This window comes from Hypanus sabinus, chromosome 5 (assembly GCF_030144855.1).
Source record: "Hypanus sabinus isolate sHypSab1 chromosome 5, sHypSab1.hap1, whole genome shotgun sequence".
In the NCBI taxonomy this organism is placed as follows: domain Eukaryota; kingdom Metazoa; phylum Chordata; class Chondrichthyes; order Myliobatiformes; family Dasyatidae; genus Hypanus; species Hypanus sabinus.
The window spans coordinates 69,268,762-69,274,971 of record NC_082710.1 but is presented as its reverse complement, the minus strand read 5'-3'; positions in this window follow the sequence as shown (position 1 = coordinate 69,274,971).

Here is a 6,210-nt window from a genome sequence, read left to right as displayed (position 1 = left end):
CCGAATGGCGTTGGGGAGTAATGATCTCTTCATCCTGTCTGAGGAGCATTGCATTGACAGCAACCTGCCACTGAAGCTGCTTCTCTGTCTCTGGATGGTGCTGTGCAGAGGATGTTCAGGGTTTTCCATGATTGACCGTAGCCTACTCAGCGCCCTCTGCTCTGCCACCGATGTCATACTCTCCAGTTCTGTGCCCACAACAGAGCCCACCTTCCTTACCAGCTTATTAAGACGTGAGGCGGCCCTCTTCTTAATGCTGCCTCCCCAGCACGCCACCACAAAGAAGAGGGCGCTCTCCACAACTGATCGATAGAACATCTTCAGCATCTCACTACAAACATTGAATGACGCCAGCCTTCTGAGGAAGTACAGTCGACTCTGTGCTTTCCTGCACAGGACATCTATGTTGGCAGTCCAGTCTAGCTTCTCGTCTAACTGCACTCCCAGATACTTGTAGGTCTTAACCTGATCCACACATTCTCCATTAATGATCACTGGCTCCATATGAGGCCTAGGTTTCCTAAAGTCCACCACCATCTCCTTGGTCTTGGTGACATTGAGACGCAGGTAGTTTGAGTTGCACCATATCACAAAGTCCTGTACCAGTTTCCTATACTCTTCCTCCTGACCATTCCTGACACACCCCACTATGGCTGTGTCATCAGCGAACTTCTGCACATGGCAGGACTCCAAGTTATATTGGAAGTCTGATGTGTACAGGGTGAACAGGACCGGAGAGAGCACGGTCCCCTGTGGCGCTCCTGTGCTGCTGACCACTGTGTCAGACCTACAGTCTCCCAACCGCATATACTGACGTCTGTCTGTCAAGTAGTCCGTTATCCAAGCCACCATGTGTGAGTCTACTCCCATCTCCGTTAGTTTGTGCCTTAAGATACTGGGCTGGATGGTGTTAAAGGCACTAGAGAAGTCCAGGAATGTAATCCTCACAGCACCACTGACCCTGTCCAGGTGAGAGAGGGATTTGTGCAGCAAGTACGTGATAGCATCCTCCACTCCCACCTTCTCCTGATACGCAAACTGAAGAGGATCCTGGCCGTGCCTGGTTTGTGGCCTCAGATTCTGTATTATCAGCCGCTCCATGGTCTTCATCACGTGCGACGTCAAAGCAACAGGTCTGAAGTCATTCATCTCCCTTGGTTGTGGTTTCTTTGGTACCGGGACAATACAGGATGTTTTCCACTGTCTGGGTACCCTTCTCTTTCAATGATCTTTCAAGAATCGCTAGATTCTGGCATTGTACCAGATGACTGGAAAATTGTAAATGTCACTTCGCTATTTAAGAAGGGTGGGAGGCAGCAGAAAGGAAACTATAGACCTGTTTGCCTGATATCAGTGGTTGGGAAGTTGTTGGAATCGATTGTTAAGGATGAGATTATGTATTACCTGGAGACACATGACAAGATAGGCCAAGGCCAGCATGATTTCCTGAAAGGAAAATCCTGCCTGACTAACCTACTACAGTTCTTTTGAGGAAATTACAAGCAGCATAGACAAAGGAGATGCAGTAGACGTGGTGTATTTGGATTTTCAGAAGGCCTTTGACAAGGTGCTGGACATGACGCTGCTTAGCAAGATAAGAGCTCATGGAATTACAGGGGATTTACTAGCGTGGGTGGAGCATTGGCTGATGGGTAGGAAAATAAGAGTGGGAATAAAGGGATCCTATTCTGGCTGACTACTGGTTACCAGTGGAGTTCCACTGGGGTCAGTGTTGGGAATGCTGCTTTTTATGATGTATGTCAATGATTTGAACTATAGGATTAATGGATTTGTGGCTAAATTTGCCAATGATACAAACATAGGTGGAGGAGTAGTAGTATTGAGGGAACAGAGAGCCTGCAGAGAGAGTTAGATAGTGTTACGAATGTGCCACAACTCTGAGGGGCTGAAGGGTACAAAGTAGCCCCCTCCTTTTTGAGAATCGCAAGATCGCTATTAATTCGCTATTAACCCAGGAAATGAGAGAGAGACGTCCAGAATACATAGGCTTGGAATGTGTGCTGGCCTCAGCGAGACAAAGCCACGGATAACGGCCATTGTCTCTTGGAGACGGAATTGTGTATTGAGTACTGTTCTATTCATTGAAGCCCCTCATGGGATGACCAGAGTGGGCTGGTTGAGGGATTGCATCATCCCAACCTAATTGACATCTGAGACCCCGTGAGTAAGGATAAAAGAGGGTCTGGGGAACAACCCCTTTAGATGCACCAGGAGAAACGCTAGAAATCCCTTGACAGCATTTAATAGCGACAGCCGGTGGGAGGGCTCGCATGCGTCCTTTCCCGTTGCCTGGGATTGGGGCCTTACCACGGAAGAACAGCTTAGCTAAAGGACTGGCTACAGCAACAGAACTCTCGAAGGATCGACATCATAAAAAGGAAAAGCTGGCAAGTTTCTAAAATCTCTCTCGACTCCAACCAAAGGCTGCAGCCTGAATGAATTGTGTGACTTTTATATTTCCATCGGACAATACATTATCCCCTAGACAATGATAGAGCTTATTTCTTATTGATTATTATTATACCCGCACTTTTAGATTTAGTATTGATGACGTATATTATCTGTATGTTTGCATTGGTATTATTTTTGTGTATTTTTACTAATAAAGACTGTTAAAAATAGTACCATCAGACTTCAACGGACCTCTCTATCTTTGCTGGTAAGTGACCCAGTTACGGGGTACGTAACAACGTGGGGATCTCGTCTCAGGATTTGATACCAAATTGGAGGGCCAGTGAATCGGGCTTGTAAGTCCAAACTTGGATCTGGTTACGCGGGTAGCCAGACGGGAAATCAGCAAAGTTGGACAGATGAATTTATAGAAAACCCGACTCTGGAGGCGCTAGAAGCGGCCACAAAGTCAGAATTGATAAATATTGCGAAAGGACTAAACCTCGCAGAGGTGAGGTTGTCCATGAAAAAGCAGGAGGTGCGAAGGGCCATAACTCAGTATTATATTGTGAAGAATGTGTTTTCAGCTGAGGTATTGGAAAATATCCCTGACAAGGTACCAGCCAGTGGGACGGCTCAGTTAGAGTTGGAGAAATTAAGGTTGGAACATGAAATTAAATTAAAGCAGCTGGAAGCAGCTGAAAAAGAGAAACAGAGGCAACATGACTTGGATATGGAGAAGTTAAGGCAAGAGCGAAGAGTTCAAGGGTCAGACCGAGAGGAGCAGTTTAATGTTCGTCGGGAGTTGAGGTTAGTACCTCCGTTCGAGGAAACGGATATTGATAGTTATTTCTTGCATTTTGAAAAGGTGGCAGTGAATCAGAAGTGGCCCAAAGAGCAGTGGGTGGCGTTATTACAAAGTGTGTTAAAAGGGAAGGTACAACGGGCATATGCAGCATTATCCATGGAGGAGGAAGAGTTGGAGAATTATGAGAAAGTAAAGGAGGCCATTCTTCGGACCTATGAATTGGTACCTGAAGCCTATAGACGAAAGTTCAGAAATTTAAAGAAAGGGTGGAATCAGACGTATGCAGAGTTTGCCTATGAGAAGGGTGTGCTCTTGGATCGTTGGTGTGCAGCAGAAATAGTGGAAGAAGATTTTTGGCGTCTCAGGGAGTTAATTCTGATTGAGGAATTTAAAGGTTGTGTTTCGGATGATATCCGGATGTATTTGAATGAGAAACCAAATAAGTTCATCTCCAAATTTGCTAGGTTCGCAGATGTATATGCCCTACCCCACAAGACAAAGTTTTCCTCGAATAAAAGTTACCAGAGAGACCGTGGGAACGGTAGAGAAAGCCTACTGGCTGAGGCAGAGGTCCCGCCAGGAGCTAGTTGTAAGATTGAGGAGGAGAGGCAAGACAGCAGGAGAGTTCCTGGCTTGACCTGTTTTAATTGTGGAAAGGGGGGACATATTGCATCTAGGTGCCTTGCTCCGAGGAAGGAGACAGGAAAATGGAAAGCAGCAGTCCCTATAGGATAGGCTGTGGTAATCAGTAAATCGACGAGAGAGCCCCAGGTAGAGAGAGTACGAGAAGGGTCTGAGAAATGTACGTCAAAAGGAACCGTGTCTGTGAGAGAGGGAGACACACCAGTTCCAGTACGGATCTGGAGAGACAGGGGAGCTGAACTGTCATTGATTAGCAGTAAGGTACTGGATTTTGGTCGCAAGATGGGAATGGTAGCTTTGAGAGGAATAGGAAAAGTGACAGAAGCGGTGCCCTTGCATAGGATCATTCTGAATTGTGATCTGGTATCTGGACCAGTTGAAATAGGGGTGCGATCAGAATTCCCGAGAACTGACGTGGACGTCCTTCTTGGTAACGATTTAGCCGGTGGTAAGGTTTGGTCAGCAATGAAGCTGACGAGCCAGCCGGTAAGTGTTGAGGTCCCGCCCCTAGATTCCAAGATCTATTCCGCATGCATGATCTCTCGCAGCATGTCGAGAAAGGCAGCTGAGAACGAGACCAGTTTAAATCAGGCCAGTATCGATTTGGCCGAGACGTTTTCACCTACCCTGTACCACGAGGGTTTAGGGTGGAAAAACGGAGAATAGAAAAGTAAAAGAGAGTAAGGGAGAGGAGGTAGACCTGCCCTTAGCGAGGAGAAAATTTATAGAGGCACGAAGTAAAGATGTGAAACAGATAAGGCTGTTAAAAGGTCCAGAGTTGGACATGGATGATGTGTCTGGTTTGGCAGAACTGTTTGAAGAAGTTGAAAATTCTAAAGATGTTCCCGATAATGAAATGATGGCAGTCCTAGATGAAAAGGATGCCATTACCTTGAAGCAGTCTGCTGGGTTGGCAGATGAGGTTGTTCAGCCCGCGGGGTTGAGTTTACTCCGGAAGGGAGTTGCCCAGAGAGTAGCTGGGAGGATCAGGGGAATTTAGAATTTGAAAAGGGTATGGGTATTGAAAGCCTGGAAGAGGCAAATGTCCCATTTGAGTGTGTCCAAGATGTTGATGCACGTGGTACTGAACCTAGTAATGAAGCTCAGAAAAAGTCTGAGGTATTTGATTCAGTTGAAAAGGAATGCAGTCCTTGTGGGTCAGATGGACTTGGTTCAGTGAAGAAAGGGTTAACCTTGGTAATAGTGGGAAGTGAGAATTCCCAGTTGTTTGTGCTCAAAGGTGTGTTAAAAGTTAGTGAGGAGGTAAAAGGTGGTGAGGTGAATATTATTATTGAAGGAAAAGGGAAAAGTGTAGTTCCTAAATTGAATGAAGAAAATTTAAAGTCTGGATTGATGTCAGAAGCAGCAACCAGGCTACAGAGACAATGGCTTGGTAACACGGTGACTGCGAATCAATTACAGATTGAGTTGGAATGTAAAGGTACCCCACATGCTATTGTTTTTCAAGAGGGTGGTGTGAAAAAGCAGAATTCGAAATGCTGTTTGAATAAAGAGGGATCACTTTCGGATCTTAAATTGAGAACTAATAGCATGAAGGGTCCTGAAGAGAAAACTAGCAACTTGCTTAAACTTAAAGAACTGTGTGGAGATTCGGAAAATGGTCTAAGTTTGGAACACATTGTTGATAAAATAACTCCTATGAAAGGAGCGGGTGAAAGCCTATTTTGCTAGGGTGCACAAGCTCACCACGTGGGAGTTAACTGGAAAAGGGGTGAGGGTTGACGGGCTACCATTTTAAAAAGCAGGATCTGGTTTTAAGGGATTTCGACAAAGCATATGAATAATAAAGACAACCCCAATGGAAGATTGACTGTTAAGTTTGGAAGTAACAATAAAGATTAGTATTTGCATGAACTTTTGTAGTATACACACAAGCTAAGATCACAACTCTTTAGTTTTTGTTTGCTGAAGAAAAGGAATAAAAATAGGTAGTTATTAAATTGGAGTCTGATGCTACAAGACTTTATTAAGGTACAAGATGTTAAGATATTAAAGGAAGTGACAATGTAATCGTTAACTGTTTAGATGCTGAATTGAATGTATAACTGTATTACTCTGGTGGAAAAAAAACTTCTGTATTGTGTTAGATTCTAAAATCCTGTAAGACTCTGTATTACTTCGTTTTTACCGATGGTAAAAAAGCTTTGAAGGAAGGGGGTGTTACGAATGTGCCACAACTCTGAGGGGCTGAAGGGTACAAAGTAGCCCCCTCCTTTTTGAGAATCGCAAGATCGCTATTAATTCGGGTCTGGGACCCAGGAAATGAGAGAGAGACGTCCAGAATACACAGGCTTGGAATGTGTCCTGGCCTCAGCGAGACAAAGCCA